At 44.4% G+C, this 19,269-nt stretch overlaps 2 pseudogenes; both read right to left on the bottom strand.

Moving 5' to 3' along the window:
* The window catches only part of LOC123999823, a 14,968-nt pseudogene extending 5,257 nt beyond the window's left edge, over positions 1 to 9,711 (bottom strand).
* Positions 9,712 to 10,588: 877 nt separating this feature from the next.
* Positions 10,589 to 15,701, bottom strand: LOC123999822 (annotated as a pseudogene).
* Between the last annotated feature and the right edge of the window lie 3,568 nt (positions 15,702 to 19,269).

The raw sequence follows: 19,269 nt of genomic DNA, 5'->3' as shown, positions 1-19,269 counted from the left end.
TATCACCGAAGTTGGCTCCCCTTCCGGTTCGGGTGGCGGTCGTCGTTGCCCGTCTACTAACTGCTACCGATCCCTTTTTCCCCTTTTCGTTTTGTTTAGTCTAATTGGTTTCACCTGTTCCTTGTTGGGTTTTTTGGGGTTGGGATTATTTAAGTTCAATTAGCCTGCCTGTGTTTGTGCAGGCTTAATTGCTGTTTTGTCAAGGAGTGTTCCTGTTTTTTTGTTGGGATTGCCGCTGTACAGTGTATGTACCAGTTAGTACATTGTTGGAGTGTTTTACGCCTCTGTTTCGGGCGTCACCTGTTTGTGCGCTGTTACTGTACGGAGAATAAAGCATTTTCCCGAATCCTCTGCTTTCTGCACCTGACTCCACACCCATCACTCTTCAAGCGTTACAATTGTGGAGGCCAGATCATCTGATGCAGCAATCCATCATTCTCCTTCTTGGTCAAATAGCCCTTACACAGCCTGGAGGTGTGTTGGGTCATTGTCCTGTTGAAAAACAAATGTTTGTCCCACTAAGCGCAAACCAGATGGGATGGCGTATTGCTGCAGAATGCTGTGGTTGCCATGCTGGTTAAGTGTGCCTTGAATTCTAAATAAATCACTGACAGTGTCACCAGAAAAGCACCCCCACACCATCACACCTCCTCCTCTATGCTTCACGGTGGGAACCACACATTTGAACTCATCAGACCAAAGGACAGATTTCCACCGGTCTAATGTCCATTGCTCGTGTTTCTTGGCCCAAACAAGTATCTTCTTATTGGTGTCCTTTAATGGTGGTTTCTTTGCAGCAATTTGACCATGAAGGCCTGATTTAAACAGCCTCCTCTGAACAGTTGATGTTGAGATGTGTCTGTTACTAACTCTGTGAAGCATTTATTTGGCCTGCAATTTCTGAGTCTGGTAACTCTAATGAACTTATCCTCTGCAGCAGAGGTAACTCTGGGTCTTCCTTTCCTGTGGCGGTCCTCATGACAGCCAGTTTCATCATAGCGCTTGATGGTTTTGGGGACTGCACTTGAAGAAACTGTCAAATACATTTTCCGCATTGACTGACCTTCTTGTCTTAAAGTAATGACTGCTATTTCTCTTTGGTAATTTGAGCTGTTCTTGCCATAATATGGACTTGGTATTTTACCAAATAGGGCTATCATCTGTATGCCACCCCTACATTGTCACAACACAACTGATTGGCTCAAACACATAAAGATGGAAAGAAATTCCACAAATGAACTTTTAACAAGGCATGCCTGTTATTTGAAATGCATTCCAGGTGACTACCTCATGAAGCTGGTTGAAAGAATGCTAAGAGTGTGTAAAGTTGTCATCAAGGCAAAGGGTGGCTACTTTGAAGAATATAAAATATATTTTGACTTGTTTAACACTTTTTTGGTTACTACTTGATTCCATGTATGTTATTTGACAGTTTTGATGTCTTCAATATTATTCTAAAATGTAGAAAATAGTACAAATTAATAAAAACCCTGGAATGGGTAGGTGTGTCCAAACTTTTGACTCATACTGTATGTTATTATATTTTTTTGTTGTTGCCTGTTTTGCGTGTTATTTCTGCACTAATACAGTCACATGCAGTGGGGCAAAAAATTATTTAGTCAGCCACCAATTGTGATGAGAGGCCTGTAATTTTCATCATAGGTACACTTCAACTATGACAGACAAAATGAGAAGAAAAAAACCAGAAAATCACATTGTAGGATTTTTAATGAAATTATTTGCAAATTATGGTGGAAAATAAGTATTTGGTCACCTACAAACAAGCAAGATTTCTGGCTCTCACAGACCTGTAACTTCTTCTTTAAGAGGCTCCTCTGTCCTCCACTCTTTACCTGTATTAATGGCACCTGTTTGAACTAGTTATCAGTATAAAAGACACCTGTCCACAACCTCAAACAGTCACACTCCAAACTCCACTATGGCCAAGACCAAAGAGCTGGACACCAGAAACAAAATTGTAGACCTGCACCAGGCTGGGAACACTGAATCTGCAATAGGTAAGCAGCTTGGTTTGAAGAAATCAACTGTGGGAGCAATTATTAGGAAATGGAAGACATACAAGACCACTGATAATCTCCCTCGATCTGGGGCTCCACGCAAGATCTCAACCCGTGGGGTCAAAATTATCACAAGAACGGTGAGCAAAAATCTCACAACCACACAGGGGGACCTAGTGAACGACCTGCAGAGAGCTGGGACCAAAGTAACAAAGCCTACCGTCAGTAACACACTACGCCGCCAGGGACTCAAATCCTACAGTGCCAGACATGTCCCCCTGCTTAAGCCAGTACATGTCTAGGCCCGTCTGAAGTTTGCTAGAGAGCATTTGGATGATCCAGAAGAAGATTGGGAGAATATCATATGGTCAGATGAAACAAAAATATAACTTTTTGGTAAAAACTCAACTCGTTGTGTTTGGAGGACAAAGAATGCTGAGTTGCATCCAAAGAACACCATACCTACTGTTAAGCATGGGGGTGGAAACATCATGCTTTGGGGCTGTTTTTCTGCAAAGGGACCAGCACGACTGATCTGTGTAAAGGAAAGAATGAATGGGGCCATGTATCGTGAGATTTTGAGTGAAAACCTCCTTCCATCAGCAAGGGCATTGAAGATGAAACGTGGCTGGGTCTTTCAGCATGACAATGATCCCAAACACACCGCCCGGGCAACAAAGGAGTGGCTTCATAAGAAGCATTTCAAGGTCCTGGAGTGGCCTAGCCAGTCTCCAGATCTCAACCCCATAGAAAATCTTTGGAGGGAGTTGAAAGTCTGTGTTGCCCAGCAACAGCCCCAAAACATCACTGCTCTAGAGATCTGCATGGAGGAATGGGCCAAAATACCAGCAACAGTGTGTGAAAACCTTGTGAAGACTTACAGAAAACGTTTGACCTCGGTCATTGCCAACAAAGGGTATATAACAAAGTATTGAGATAAACTTTTGTCATTGACCAAATATTTATTTTCCACCATAATTTGCAAATAAATTAATAAAAAATCCTAGAATGTGATTTTCTGGATTTTTTTCTAATTTTGTCTGTCATAGTTGAAGTATACCTATGATAAATTACAGGGCTCTCATCTTTAAGTGGGAGAACTTGCACAATTGGTGGCTGACTAAATACTTTTTTGCCCCAGTGTATCAGTTTTCATACAAATAAAATCACTGACTTAATAAAGCTGCATACAAACATGGTCTCTATTTTGCTTTCTTGACTAAGGCAGCTGCAAAATACAGGTGTTTCAGCCTATCTCAGTTCTTTCTGTGGTGGTGGGGCAGCTAGTGGAAAATACAGAGCGTAGGGGTGGGTAATGTTCTCTAGTTGCGCCGTGATTGGCTCAGTGTTCTGTCACTCATGGGGACACTATGTCAACGCAAAACCTATGGGCAGTGCTTGAAAATTCAAGCCCCTTGGGTGCTGCCATAGTGTTACATTAGAAGTGCCCATCCAAGAAGGCTCAAGGTCATTGGCCACAGATAAAATTGTTGAATCACGTTATATCTACTGTAGCTTTGATTGGACTGATCATGTCAACATAATCATACTTTCAAAACTTAGCTAGTCAAGCAGTCATCATGAATCAAGTTGACAATCTACTGGCAAATCCTTTTCAACCCTTGTCATATGAAGAGAAATTATAGATAAAACCAAATGGTGCTCATCGGCCATTGGAAATAAACATTACACAACAAGTTGGAAATCAAATTCAACAATGAGTGGTTTGTAAGGAATCAGTGGCTAACTGTAAGCATTCATTGCAAATCATTCACTAGCCTGCTATTCAGTGGAGTAGGTGTGTGATTTAAATCTGTGTTTAACGCTCTCTTTTCCAAGCTGAAAAGGATAAACATTCAACATTGGCCATGCAGCATGACTTCTGTCACATTCAAATATCTGGAAACTCGGAACTGTGAAAGCTCAAGACTTCAGTGAGTTCAAGACAACTGGGAACTCTGAAAAAAACAAGCTTATTTATTTTTCAACTCGAATCAATGAGCCCAATCAGTCCTCCATGACAACAAACTCATAAACAACAGAGTAGGGCTGATTAATATGTCCTTAGTTTTGGGGTTATGCTCAGGTAAAACAATTTGGCTAATCTATACTTCCATATTTATACTTCCAAGTTCAATTCTTGAAAATCAAAGGGTAACACATTTATTGGAATGACTGGAATTCTGAATTTAATGTACAGATATAATTTAATCATATGATATGTTGTAGACAGCGATGGGTTAGAAGAAGCCTACATAACCAACCCATTAAGTAAAATGTAACATCCATATATGGCCCGCTATGTAAACTTTAACATTGATTTATCCTGCTATAGATGTCGTTCAATTGGTAACATACATGTTTGTCTTCTTCTAATGTCTCTTAAGGGGAAAGTAATCTAAAAGTAATGGAATGTAATTAGATTACGTTACTGAGTTTGGGTAATCCAAAAATGTTGTTACTGATTTCAATTTTGGACGGGTAACTAGTAACGGATTACATTTATAAAGTAACCTACCCAACCCTGCTTATTTTTTACATTTTTTTATTTCAATTTTTACCCCTTTTTCTCCCCAATTTCATGGTATCCAATTGTTAGTAGCTACTATCTTGTCTCATCGCTACAACTCCCGTATGGGCTCGGGAGAGACGAAGGCTGAGTCATGCGTCCTCCGATACACAACCCAACCAAGCTGCACTGCTCTGTCCCAGATGCTAATATATGCACATTAATAGTAGTATTGGATAGAAAACACTCTGAAGTTTCTAAAACTGTTTGAATGGTGTCTGTGAGTATAACAGAACTCATTTGGCAGGCAAAAACCTGAGACAAATCTAACCAGGAAGTGGAAAATCTGAGGTTTGTAGTTTAATTTAAGTGATTGCCTATCCAATATGCTGTGTCTATGGGGCCAGATTGCACTTCCCAAGGCATCCAGTAGATGTCAACAGTCTTTAGAAAGTTGTTTGAGTCTTCTATTATGGAAGGGTGTCGAATAAGAGCTGTTTCAACAAGTGGACTAGGCTGAGGCCAATCAGTTGTTTACTGTGCGGTCATGTGGTCACGCGCTAACAGAACGGAGGTATTTGGACATAAATATGGACGTAATTGAACAAAACAAAAATGTATTGTGGGAGTCCTGGGAGTGCATACCGATGAACATCAGCAAAGGTAAGTGAAGATTTATAATGCTATTTATGACTTTTGTTGACTCCACAATTTGGCAGGTAACTGTATGGCTTGCTTTTGTGGCTGAACGCTGTTCTCAGATTATTGAATATTGTGTTTTTGCCGTAAAGCTTTTTTGAAATCTGTCACAGCGGTTGCATTAAGAACTCGTTTCTTTAATTCTATGTAAAACATGTATCTTTCATCAAAGTTTATGATGAGTATTTATGTTATTTGATGTGGCTCTCTGCAATTTCTCTGGATGTTTTGGAGGTATTTCTGAACATGGCGCCAATGTAAAGGTTTTTGTATATAAATATGAACTTGATCGAACAAAACATACATGTATTGTGTAACATTGAGTCCTTGGAGTGTCATCTGATGAAGATAGTCAAAGGTTAGTGATTCATTTGATCTATATTTTTGCTTTGAGTGACACCTCTCTTTGGTTGGAAAATCAAATCAAATGTATTTATATAGCCCTTCGTACATCAGCTGATATCTCAAATATCTGATATCTGTACAGAAACCCAGCCTAAAACCCCAAACAGCAAGCAATGCAGGTGTAGAAGCACAGTGGGTAGGAAAAACTCCCTAGAAAGGCCAAAACCTAGGAAGAAACCTAGAGAGGAACCAGGCTATGTGGGGTGGCCAGTCCTCTTCTGGCTGTGCCGGGTGGAGATTATAACAGAACATGAAGATGTTCAAATGTTCATAAATGACCAGCATGGTCCAATAATAATAAGGCAGAACAGTTGAAACTGGAGCAGCAGCACGTCCAGGTGGACTGGGGACAGCAAGGTGTCATCATGTCAGGGAGTCCTGAGGCATGGTCCAAGGGCTCAGGTCCTCCGAAAGAAAGAGAGAATTAGAGAGAGCACACTTAAATTCACACAGGACACCGAATAGGACAGGAGAAGTACTCCAGATTTAACAAACTGACCCTAGCCCCCCAACACATAAACTACTGCAGCATAAATACTGGAGGCTGAGACAGGAGGGATCAGGAGACACTGTGGCCCCATCCGAGGACACCCCAGGACAGGGCCAAACAGGAAGGATATAACCCCACCCTCTTTGCCAAAGCACAGCCCCCACACCAAAATGGCTGAATGCTTTCTGTGACTAGTTGCTGACCTAGCATAATTATATGTTCTGCTTTCGCCGAAAAGCCTTTTTGAAATCGGACACTGTGGTTGTATTAACGAGAAGTGTATCTTTAAAATGGTGTAAAATACTTGTATGGTTGAGGAATTTTAATTATGAGTTTTCTGTTGTTTTGAATTTGGCGCCCTGCAATTTCACTGTCTGTTGGCGAGGTGGGATGCTAGCGTCCTGAACGATTCCATAGAGGTTAAGCAGCAAGTCGGAGTCAGAGGCCGAGACTTCTCTGGTCTCTACTCCCGTTACGGGGTCTGAGGCACCGAAGCCTCCCACCATTGGCTCTGACAAATTGCAAACCCCATGTCATTGGCGACTCCATTACCCGCAGTATTAGATTTAAAACCAATCATCCAGCGATCAAACACTGTTTACCAGGGGGCAGGGCTACCGACATTATGGATAATATCAAGATGGTGCTGGCTAAAGATAAAAATGGCGAGTGTAGAGAGTATAGGGATATTGTTATCCACGTCGGCACCAACGATGTTAGAATGAAACAGTCAGAGGTCACCAAGCGCAACATAGCTTCAGCGTGTAAATCAGCTAGAAATATGTTTTGGCATCGAGTAACTGTCTCTGGCCCCCTCCCAGTTAGGGGGAGTGATGAGCTCTACAGCAGTCTCACAACTCAAACGCTGGTTGAAAACTGTTTTCTGCCCCTCCCAAAAGATAGAATTTGTAGATAATTGGCCCTCTTTCTGGGACTCCCTCACAAACAGGACCAAGCCTGGGCTGTTGAAGAGTGATGGACTCCATCCTAGCTGGAGGGTTTCTCTCATCTTATCTACGAATATAGATGGGGCACTAACTCCCCTAGCTCCACAGTGAGATAGGGTGCAGGCCAGGCAGCAGGCTGTTAGCCAGCCTGCCAACTTAGTGGAGTCTGCCAGTAGCACAGTCAATGTAGTCAGCTCAGCTATCCCCATTGAGACCGTGTCTGTGCCTCAACCTAGGTTGGGCAAAACTAAACATGGTGGAGTTCGCCTTAGCAATCTCACTGGAATAAAGACCTCCATTCCTGCCATTATTGAAAGAGATTGTGATACCTCACATCTCAAAATAGGGCTACTTAATGTTAGATCCCTCACTTCCAAGGCAGTTATAGTCAATGAACTAATCACTGATCATAATCTTGATGAGATTGGCCTGACTGAAACATGGCTTAAGCCTGATGAATTTACTGTGTTAAATGAGGCCTCTCCTCCTGGTTGCACTAGTGACCATATCCCCCGCACATATTCTAATTTTCGGTGACTTTAATATTCACATGGAAAAGTCCACAGACCCACTCCAAGTGGCTATCGGAGACATCATCGACTCAGTGGGTTTTGTCCAACTGCCACAGTCATACTCTGGACCTAGTTTTGTCCCGTGGAATAAATATTGTGGATCTTAATGTTTTTCCTCATAATCCTGGACTATCGGACCACCATTGTATTACATTTGCAATCGCAACAAATAATCTGCTCAGACCCCAACCAAGGATCATCAAAAGCTGTGCTATAAATTATCTGACAACCCAAAGATTCCTAGACGCCCTTCCAGACTCCCTCTGCCTACCCAAGTATGTCAGAGTACAAAAATCAGTGAACCACCTAACTGAGGAACTCAATTTATTCTTGCGCAATGCATTCGATGCAGTCCAATCTCTCAACCCCTAAAAACAAAACATATTTGTCTTAAGAAACTAGCTCCATGGTATACAGAAAATACCAAATCTCTGAAGTAAGCTTCCAGAAAATTTGAACGGAAATGGCGGTACACCAAACTGGAATTATTCCGACTAGCTTGGAAAGACCGTACCGTGAATTATCGAAGAGCCCTCACTGCTGCTCGATTATCCTATTTTTCCAACTCAATTGAGGAAAATAAGAACAATCCGAAATGTATTTTTGATACTGTCGCAAAGCTAACTAAAAAGCAGCATTCCCCAAGAGAGGATGGCTTTCACTTCAGCAGTGATAAATTCATGAACTTCTTTGAGGAAAAGATAATGATCATTAGAAAGCAAATTACAGACTCCTCTTTAAATCTGCATATTCCTCCAAAGCTCAGTTGTCCTGAGTCTGCACAACCCTGCCAGGACCTATGAGCAAGGGAGACACTCACGTTTTTTAATACTATATCTCTTGACACATTGATGAACATAATCGGGGCCTCTGAACCTTTAAGCTGCATACTGGACCCTATTCCAACTAAACTACTGAAAGAGCTGCTTCCTGTGCTTGGCCCTCCTGTGTTGAACATAATAAACGGCTCTCTATCCACCGGATGTGTACCAAACTCACTAAAAGTGGCAGTAATAAAGCCTCTCTTGAAAAAGCCAAACTTTGACCCAGAAAAAAAAAAACGATCAGCCTATATCTCTTAATCTCCCATTCCTCTTAAAATGAAACATTTTTGAAAAAGCTGTTGCGCAACAACTCACTGCCTTCCTGAAGACAAATAATGTATACCAAATGCTTCAGTCTGGTTTTAGACCCCATCATAGCACTGAGACTACACTTGTGAAGGTGGTAAATTACCTTTTAATAGCGTCAGACTGAGGCTCTGTGTAAGGGATCTCGTCCTCCTCTTCTGAGGAGGAGTAGCGAGAAGGATCGGAGGACCAAAACGCAGCGTGGTAAGTGTCCATAATTTAATGAGGCAAAATGAACACTGAACAAAAACAACAAACGAACAGTCCCGTAAGGTGAATGACAAAACACTAAAAGGGAAATAAACACCCACGAAACCCAGGTGGTAAAAGGCTACCTAAGTATGATTCTCATAGACAACTAACGACACCTGCCTCTGATTGAGAACCATACTAGGCCGAACACAAAAACCAACATAGAAAAACAAACAGACTGCCCACCCCAACTCACGCCCTGACCATACTAAAACAAAGACAAAACAAAGGAACTAAGGTCAGAACGTGACACTCTGCATCTGTCCTCGTGTTCCTAGACCTTAGCGGTGCTTTTGATACCATCAATCACCACATTTTTTTGGAGAGATTGGTAACCCAAATTGGTCTACACGGACAAGTTCTGGCCTGGTTTAGATCTTGTCTGTCGGAGAGATATCAGTTTGTCTCTGAATGGTTTGTCCTCTGACAAATCAACTGTAAATTTTGGTGTTCATCAGGACTCTGTTTTATTTTACCTCTTGGTGATGTCATTCGGAAACATAATGTTAACTTTTACTGCAATACAGATGACACCCAGCTGTACATTTCGATGAAATATGGCGAAGCCCCAAAATTGTCCTCCCTGGAAGCCTGTGTTTCCGACATAAGGAAGTGGATGGCGGCATATTTTCTACTTTTGAACTCGGACAAAACCTTGCCGCTGACCTCGGACTGAGGACCCTCGCCATGGGTCCCGAATGGACGGGAGACTCCGGCAGCTCCGGAGTGAAGGGCGATTCCGGCATTGCCGGCGTGACAGGCGGCTCGGGACAGACGGGAGACTCTGGCGGCTCGGGACAGACGGGAGACTCTGGCGGCTCGGGACAGACGGGAGACTCTGGCGGCTCGGGACAGACGGGAGACTCTGGCGGCTCGGGACAGACGGGAGACTCTGGCGGCTCGGGACAGACGGGAGACTCTGGCGGCTCGGGACAGACGGGAGACTCTGGCGGCTCGGGACAGACGGGAGACTCTGGCGGCTCGGGACAGACGGGAGACTCTGGCGGCTCGGGACAGACGGGGACTCTGGCGGGGACAGACGGGAGACTCTGGCGGCTCGGGACAGACGGGAGACTCTGGCGGCTCGGGACAGACGGGAGACTCTGGCGGCTCGGGACAGACGGGAGACTCTGGGACAGACGGGAGACTCTGGCGGCTCGGGACAGACGGGAGACTCTGGCGGGACAGACGGGAGACTCTGGCGGCTCGGGACAGACGGGAGACTCTGGCGGCTCGGGACAGACGGGAGACTCTGGCGGCTCGGGACAGACTCTGGCGGCTCGGGACAGACGGGAGACTCTGGCGGCTCGGGACAGACGGGAGACTCTGGCGGCTCGGGACAGACGGGAGACTCTGGCGGCTCGGGACAGACGGGAGACTCTGGCGGCTCGGGACAGACGGGAGACTCTGGCGGCTCGGGACAGACGGGAGACTCTGGCGGCTCGGGACAGACGGGAGACTCTGGCGGCTCGGGACAGACGGGAGACTCTGGCGGCTCGGGACAGACGGGAGACTTTGGCGGCTCGGGACAGACGGGAGACTCTGGCGGCTCGGGACAGACGGGAGACTCTGGCGGCTCGGGACAGACGGGAGACTCTGGCGGCTCGGGACCTTTGTACTCAAAGGTGTGTTTCTCATTGTGCCCTTGAGATTGATTGCTTTTCAAATGAAGACTACTGAGTGTTGTTAAAGACAATTACAGACACCAGAGAGAGATTAACATTTAAAATGGCCGTTTGAAAAAAAATATGTTTGATTCAGCTTGAGTGAATCAGCTAACCTTCTTGACCTCGTACTTAATGGCCAGTTTGACCCGACTGAGGCAGGGTCGACTGTGATCGCCGGGCAGAGCTTGGTCCACATCCCCATTCAAAATGGCCTCCACCTCCTCCGTGTCTCTGCATAAGTCAAGCACTCCCACCACAAATTCCTTACACTGCATGGATAGCTTCCTGTAGTCATTCTACACAGAGAGAAGAGAGAGAGAGAGAATTACTGTATGTAAGAATGATTGAAAATGATGCAAACTCCAGGGGTCACAACTTTTGATGGATTGCTATTGTGTCAGTGTCTCACTTTTTGGTCTGCATGTAAAATATTAGAATAGAAACCTGGAACACCACAGAGCAACCATTTCTCCAGTACGAGTTTGCATGCCAATGTTTGTGTTTGTCACACAGTGGTTCTTTATAATGAGCATGAACTGTGTGTGTGTGGTGGCGTGCGTCTACGTGTTCTGTGTGGCTCAGTTGGTAGAGCATGGAGCATGCAACACCAGGGTTGTGGGTTCAAATCCCACAGGGGACCACTACACAAATAAAAAATGTATTCAAACATATGCACTCACAGCTCTAAATCACTCTGGATTAAAGTGTCTGATAAATTCTTAAAATTTATGAGGAGATACTGTATTTGTGTGTGTCTATATTAATTCCCATCAATTTTAAACCTCAACACAATATTTGGAGAGGTCAGTAATCAGGATAAAATAGATTAGACAGACCTGTGGAGTATTTTTTATGAACAGCTCCAGCAATACCTGGAGTCAACAGGTTGGATATGAAAATCCCTGATTAGACTTATCTTGAAAAAGCTACATGAATACGTTGTATGTTGAGGGTGGGTAATATGTTGCAAAGCCTGACATACAGTACACTCAGGTATTGCAATAATTTCTAAACATGTCACAAGGTCAATGACTCATTTTAGTGTGTTCCCAATCTTAATTTTCTCAAAGCGGTTCCAATAATATAAGTGTGTCATCACTCCAATAATATTTGTGTGTAGTGCACGGACGTGTATTACCTGATTTATAATCTACCCAATTAATCATGTCTGTGTGATCAAAAGACTGAAATCAGCTCTTTCAGAAATATCTGCACAAAGCTTTGAGCCCATATTGTTAAATTAGTGAGAGGGTGGAGAGCATATGAGAGAGAAAGCAAGCCAATACATTACACAGATTAAAATATTATTTAACTGTGAACCCCCTTCTTCTAATCCTCAAGCTTGGTCTTTGTGTTTCTCACCTTGAACTCAGTCTCGATTAGGCGAGGTGAGCCAGCTCGTTGCTGAGCTCCAGAGCGGTGAATACAGGGTCCTCACTAGACAGGGACAGGTAGGCAGCGCTGGCTAGCCCTTTATAAGCATTCATCCTGGAGCGGGAGTGGCTGAACGAGTCACGGAACTGCTTGTCATGACACTCGCTACACTTACAGAAGTAGTCATGGGGCTTCTCGATACGGGCTCCCTTCATCAACAGAGTGTGCACTATCTCATGCTCCTGGCAGTGTGCAGCCAGGATGACCGGGGACACATCATGGGAGAAACGAGTGCCGTCTTCGTCGTAGGCATAAAAGTCACCATCTCGTAGCTCCTGCTCCAGGGGGCTTAAAGTGAGGCGAAGCCCACCTCCGAATGCAGGGTGGGCCAAGATAGCCTCTACGATACGCACATAGCCCTTAATGATGGCCAAGAGGAGGCCATAGCCCACACGAGCCAGACCCTCCTTCTTCCGCAGTAGTTCTGTCACTTCCAAGTGCTCATTACCCACGGCCAACTGCAGTGCATTCTGGCCCATGTAGTCCACACAGTTGACGTTAAGGGTCTTGGACTCTTCTAGCATCTTACGCACCACTGGGACGTTCCCATACTCAGCAGTCTAGGAAGCGCTCCTCCTCTGAAGTGAGACTGGTGCCCCACTCACTGAACATGTAGCCTGCCGACGACCCTTCTCTCGCACAGTAGTTTTTCCAATGGTGCATGGTCTCAAATCTGAATGGAGAAAGACGGTGACAAAAAAAACTATTCAGACCAGAAGGAAGATCACAGGATTTGAAGAGAAAAGTGAGTAGAAAAAAACACAACATTCAGAGCAGAATGTTGTTTCCAAAATGATAGTCAAGGAGTGCTTGGATACTTTTTGTTTTCTACAATGGCATGATTATGGAATTTCAGCATGTATAATTTTGAACCTTTATTTTACTAGGCAAGTCAGTTAAGAACAAATTCTTATTTTTAATGACGGCCTAGAAACAGTGGGTTAACTGCCTTCCGGTTACTAGTCCAACACTCTAACCACTAGGCTACCATGCCACCCCTTAATTAAGAAATGAGACTCGAGGAGATGTGGTACATGGCCAATAAACCCCGGCTAAGAGCTGTTCTTATGCACTACACAACGTGCCTGGACACATATTACCATCCCTGATGTGCCTTATTACTATTATACACCGGTTACCAACGTAATTAGTAGTAAAAATAAATGTTTTGTCGTACCTGCGGTATACGGTCTGATATACCACTGCTGTCAGCCAATCAGCATTCAGTGCTTGAACCACTCAGTTTATAATACACAACATCCTTGGTCTGCTGAGTTTTTTTTTATTGAGCAACTGGATGACAGGTGTTGGTCTCTATGGAGAGAGGTGTGATCGGCATCTGTTGAATTCTGATAACTTTGATTGAAAGCCAAACGTTTGCTGTACAGTACTAGCTAAGCAAAACATATCCTGAAGTCCTGATGGGGACTTCTGTCTCAATCCAGTCCTCTCTATATAGAGTTCATATGCCCAGTTAAATAAATGCAGCCTCATGGTGTTTAAGTAACCTACACTCAGAAAGCTGTACAATCTGTTCAGTCCAATGACAGCAGCCCAGCTACTTGTAAAATGAAGCGGAAGGATGGGCCCGGGGATGTTACCACCATTCATAGCCCCAATTCATAAATGGCCCCAAATTCATAAATTGCTATGAATGCAAGGCCTGACAGTCCATGTGATTAACAGGATGCAATAGTTTTACACATATTTGGCTATATTATGTTTGTTTGCAAATGCTCGAAATGGGAGCGTTATAAATAAATCATAAACAGGCCTACTCATAATTTGAATTATATAAAGGTAAAACAGGTGTAGGAAGATAGTTGTACTGGACTCATGAGCAGTGCCGACACGTCATTCACGGTAGGTGGGGCTCCAAGAAATATAAACACAGTTGAAGTCGGAAGTTTACATACACCTTAGCCAACTACATTTAAACTCAGTATTTCACAATTCCTGACATTTAATCCGCGTAAATAATTCCCTGCGTGAGGCCAGTTAGGATCAACACTTTATTATTTAGAATGTGAAATGTCAGAATAATTGTAGAGAGAATGATTTATTTGAGCTTATATTTCTTTCATCACATTCCCAGTGGGTCAGAAGTTTACATACACTCAATTAATATTTGTCAGCATTGCCTTGAAATTGTTTGACTTGGGTCAAACGTTTCTGGTAGACTTCACAAGCTTGCCACAATAAGTTGGGTGAATTGTGGCCCACTCCTCCTGACAGACAAGGCTCCTCTGATAGCCAGGTGTAGCAATGATAAAGATTCACTCCATGGTGCTGAAAAGAATGCTCTGCTGTTGGGACAGCTTTATGTAAGCCCTAACAGTTTGTGGCACCGTTTGTCACCGTTATAGTGCAATTAATGTATTGTTCAGTGTTGTGTTGTGTAGTGGCTTTGATGGCATGCATTTAAAATATATATTTTTGGTTTGCCCCACCAGAATTTACATACTAAAATGGTCACTCCTCATCATAAATGTATATGTTATTATTCAGGAATATATGTCTATACTATATTACATTATAAGACAATTGAACAGCATGACATATACCAGATTGTGCCATTTATTAATATTCATAATTTCAAGAAGGCTGTGTCACCTGCCATGTAAAACAACCAAGAAAACGTTTTTAATTAAAGATGCACGGTGTAGAAATCGCTTCACCATTTCCTGGTTGCTAAAATTTGAATGGTTTGCTTAATTTCAGATTATGTGACAAAATAAGCATGTATAGTGTAGAGAATCATTGTACCATCTAAACCGCTGTGAAATGTCTTTCCATAACTAAAAATATATTTTCAGCTGTTTGAAGCTGGCAAACAAAACTGAAAGCAAAAGACACAAAAACTAAATTTAACAACCAGAAGCATTGAAAAAGCGCACATAGAACACATATACCCCTTCTTAGACTTTCAATGAGAATGACAGATCTATAACAAAAATGTCTATGTGAATTTCGTTGGGTCGTCCAAAAAAATACATCTTGCAGCTGTAAATATTGACATTTTGCACATTATAAAAGGCAAGCTTGTTCCTTTGATTTGATATCAAATGTCGAACAAAAATCAAAGTGACTTCTCCACTAACTCAATCTGAAGTATAAGGGACATTCGCTAATAGGACATAATGTCCTGGTACTATCATGATGGTGATTTATCTCCCAGGTTTCGCACTTACGTTTTCTGAGTGAAGTTTCTGTGATCGAACTCAGAATGATCCCACTGACTTTCGAAATCGTGCGCCTCGACATCTGAATTCCTAGGGATTTCTTCTACTTGAGTCTGATATACACCGTTGTGGTTCTCATCGAAAGATTTGTTGGTCGTGATGGTCGGCCTTGCTGTACACCATGTTATCATACCACACTCCTCTCGGATTCTTTCGTTGTCTGTACAAAGCATCTGGAAGAAGAGTCATAAATCGGGATAAAGATGGGGGATTTAAAAGCGGAGTATCATCGACAACAGTTGATGGCAACGGTTGGGGATCAACCTCCCACTGCTGAGGTGCGCTCTCATGACCTTCGTCTCTATTGGGTGGGGAGGAATCCGCGGCTGCTCTCATCATGAGTGTGTGGCTTCAGGGTGGTTACAACAGTCTTTCCCTAGTCTAGTCCTGGTTCTGAAACAAAAAGATGCAACAAATAGCTACCAATACATCACTCTTGAGCAGTCACAATAAATTATGGGGAGCAAATCAGATGTAAACTGATGTAAACTGAAATCCAAATCAATTGAGATACTTTTGTCTGTCAGCAAGTGGTCATTTTTCATCAACTCATCTCCAAAAAGGTTGACATAAACTCAACTACTGTGTGATGTATAATGGAGGAGGCCCTTTTAACATGTCAGACTCAATCCCTGTTGTGTGATCTAGTGGAGCAGGTACCCATTTATAACATGTCAGGTGCAATTGTCATGTTTTGTCATTTATTATCTTGTCTTGTCCCTGTGCTTCCCATTCTATTCGTTTCCCTCTGCTGGTCTTATTAGGTTCTTTCCCTCTTTCTATCCCTCTCTCTCCCCCTCCCTCTCTCACTCTCTCGCTCTCTCTTCTCTCTATCGTTCCGTTCCTGCTCCCAGCTGTTCCTATTCCCCTAATCAATCATTTAGTCTTCCCACACCTGTTCCCGATCCTTTCCCCTGATTAGAGTCCCTATTTCTTCCTTTGTGTTCCGTTCCTGTCCTGTCGGTTCCTTGTCTAGAATTCACCGTGCTGTGTTTGTGTATCGCCCTGTCGTGTCGTGTTTTCCTCAGATGCTGCGTGGTGAGCAGGTGTCTGAGTCTGTCTGGTTCAAGTGCCTTCCCGAGGCAACCTGCTGTTCACCTGCTGTTCAAGATCGAGTCTCCAGTTTGTCCTCGTCATTTCGAGTGAAAGTTGTGTTTTTTGTTTGTATTTACTTTACTGGATTAAAGACTCTGTTTTCGCCAAGTCGCTTTTGGGTCCTCTTTCACCTGCATGACAGAAGGAACCGACCAAGGAATGGACCCAGCGACTTCAGACGCTCGTTACACTGCCGTCGAGATCCAAGGAGCCATGCTCGGCAGACACGAGCAGGAATTGTCTGCTGCTCGCCATGCCGTGGAGAACCTGGCCGCTCAGGTTTCCGACCTCTCTGGACAGTTCCAGAGTCTGCGTCTCGTGCCACCTGTTACTTCCTGGCCGGCCTAAAGCCTCCAGAACCTAGGGTTAATAACCCACCTTGCTACTCCGGGCAGCCCACTGAGTGCCGCTCCTTTCTCACGCAGTGTGAGATTGTGTTCTCTCTCCAACCCAACACATACTCTAGAGAGAGAGCTCGGGTTGCTTACGTCATTTCACTCCTTACTGGCCGGGCTCGAGAATGGGGCACAGCTATCTGGGAGGCAAGGGCTGATTGCTCTAACAAGTTCCAGAACTTTAAAAAGGAGATGATTCGGGTTTTTGACCGTTCAGTTTTTGGTAGGGAGGCTTCTAGGGCCCTGGCTTCCTTATGCCAAGGTGAACGGTCCATAGGATTATTCTATTGAGTTTCGCACTCTTGCTGCCTCTAGTGAGTGGAACCCGGCGCTGGCTCGTTTTCTGGAGGGACTCCACGCAGTGGTTAAGGATGAGATTCTCTCCCGGGAGGTTCCTTCAGATGTGGACTCTTTGATTGCTCTCGCCATCCGCATAGAACGAATATGGTAGATCTTCGTCACCGGGCTCGTGGAAGAGAGCTCGCATCAACGGTGTTTCCCTGCTCTGCATCGCAACCATCTCCCTCCTCTGGCTCAGGGTCTGAGCCCATGCAGCTGGGAGGGATTCGCATCTCGACTAAGGAGAGGGAACGGAGGATCACCAACCGCCTGTGCCTCTATTGCGGAGTTGCTGGACATTTTGTTAATTCATGTCCAGTAAAAGCCAGAGCTCATCTGTAAGCGGAGGGCTACAGGTGAGCGCAACTATCAAGTCTCTCCATCAAAATCCTGTACTACTTTGTCGGTCCATCTACGCTGGACCGGTTCGGGTGCTACATGTAGTGCCTTGATAGACTCTGGGGCTGAGGGTTGTTTCATGGACGAAGCATGGGTTCGGAAACATGACATTCCTTTCAGAGAGTTAGAAAGCCTACGCCCATGTTCGCCTTAGATGGTAGTCATCTTCCCAGTATCAGATTTGAGACACTACCTTTAACCCTCACAGTATCTGGTAACCACAGTGAGACTATTTCTTTTTGATTTTTCGTTCACCGTTTACACCTGTTGTTTTGGGTCATCCCTGGCTAGTATGTCATAATCCTTCTATTAATTGGTCTAGTAATTCTATCCTATCCTGGAACGTTTCTTGTCATGTGAAGTGTTTAATGTCTGCCATCCCTCCCGTTTCTTCTGTCCCTACTTCTCAGGAGGAACCTGGCGATTTGACAGGAGTGCCGGAGGAATATCATGATCTGCGCACGGTCTTCAGTCGGTCCCGAGCCAACTCCCTTCCTCCTCACCGGTCGTATGATTGTAGTATTGATCTCCTTCCGGGGACCACTCCTCCTCGGGGTAGACTATACTCTCTGTCGGCTCCCGAACGTAAGGCTCTCGAGGATTATTTGTCTGTGTCTCTTGACGCCGGTACCATAGTGCCTTCTTCCTCTCCGGCCGGGGCGGGGTTCTTTTTGTTAAGAAGAAGGACGGTACTCTGCGCCCCTGCGTGGATTATCGAGGCTGAATGACATAACGGTTAAGAATCGTTATCCGCTTCCCCATTATGTCATCAGCCTTCGAGATTCTGCAGGGAGCCAGGTGCTTTACTAAGTTGGACCTTCGTAACTTACCATCTCGTGCGCATCAGAGAGGGGGACGAGTGGAAAACGGCGTTTAACACTCCGTTAGGGCATTTTGAGTACCGGGTTCTGCCGTTTGGTCTCGCCAATGCGCCAGCTGTTTTTCAGGCATTAGTTAATGATGTTCTGAGAGACATGCTGAACATCTTTGTTTTTGTCTATCTTGACGATATCCTGATTTTTTCTCCGTCACTCGAGATTCATGTTCAGCACGTTCGACGTGTTCTACAGCGCCTTTTAGAGAATTGTCTCTACGTAAAGTCTGAGAAGTGCTCTTTTCATGTCTCCTCCGTTACTTTTCTCGGTTCCGTTATTTCCGCTGAAGGCATTCAGATGGATTCCGCTAAGGTCCAAGCTGTCAGTGATTGGCCCGTTCCAAGGTCACGTGTCGAGTTGCAGCGCTTTTTAGGTTTCGCTAATTTCTATCGGCGTTTCATTCGTAATTTCGGTCAAGTTGCTGCCCCTCTCACAGCTCTTACTTCTGTCAAGACGTGTTTTAAGTGGTCCGGTTCCGCCCAGGGAGCTTTTGATCTTCTAAAAGAACGTTTTACGTCCGCTCCTATCCTCGTTACTCCTGACGTCACTAGACAATTCATTGTCGAGGTTGTGTTGCTTCAGAGGTAGGCGTGGGAGCCATTCTATCCCAGCGCTTCCAGTCTGAATAAGGTTCATCCTTGCGCTTATTTTCTCATCGCCTGTCGCCATCTGAGCGCAACTATGATGTGGGTAACCGTGAACTGCTCGCCATCCGCTAGCCCTAGGCGAATGGCGACAGTGGTTGAGGGGCGACCGTTCCTTTTGTCGTTTGGACAGACCATAAGAACCTTGAGTACATCC

Source organism: Oncorhynchus gorbuscha, linkage group LG16, assembly GCF_021184085.1.
Source record: "Oncorhynchus gorbuscha isolate QuinsamMale2020 ecotype Even-year linkage group LG16, OgorEven_v1.0, whole genome shotgun sequence".
NCBI classification, from domain to species: domain Eukaryota; kingdom Metazoa; phylum Chordata; class Actinopteri; order Salmoniformes; family Salmonidae; genus Oncorhynchus; species Oncorhynchus gorbuscha.
Note: the sequence above shows the minus strand (reverse complement) of the source record. Positions and strands in the feature narration are given on the sequence as shown.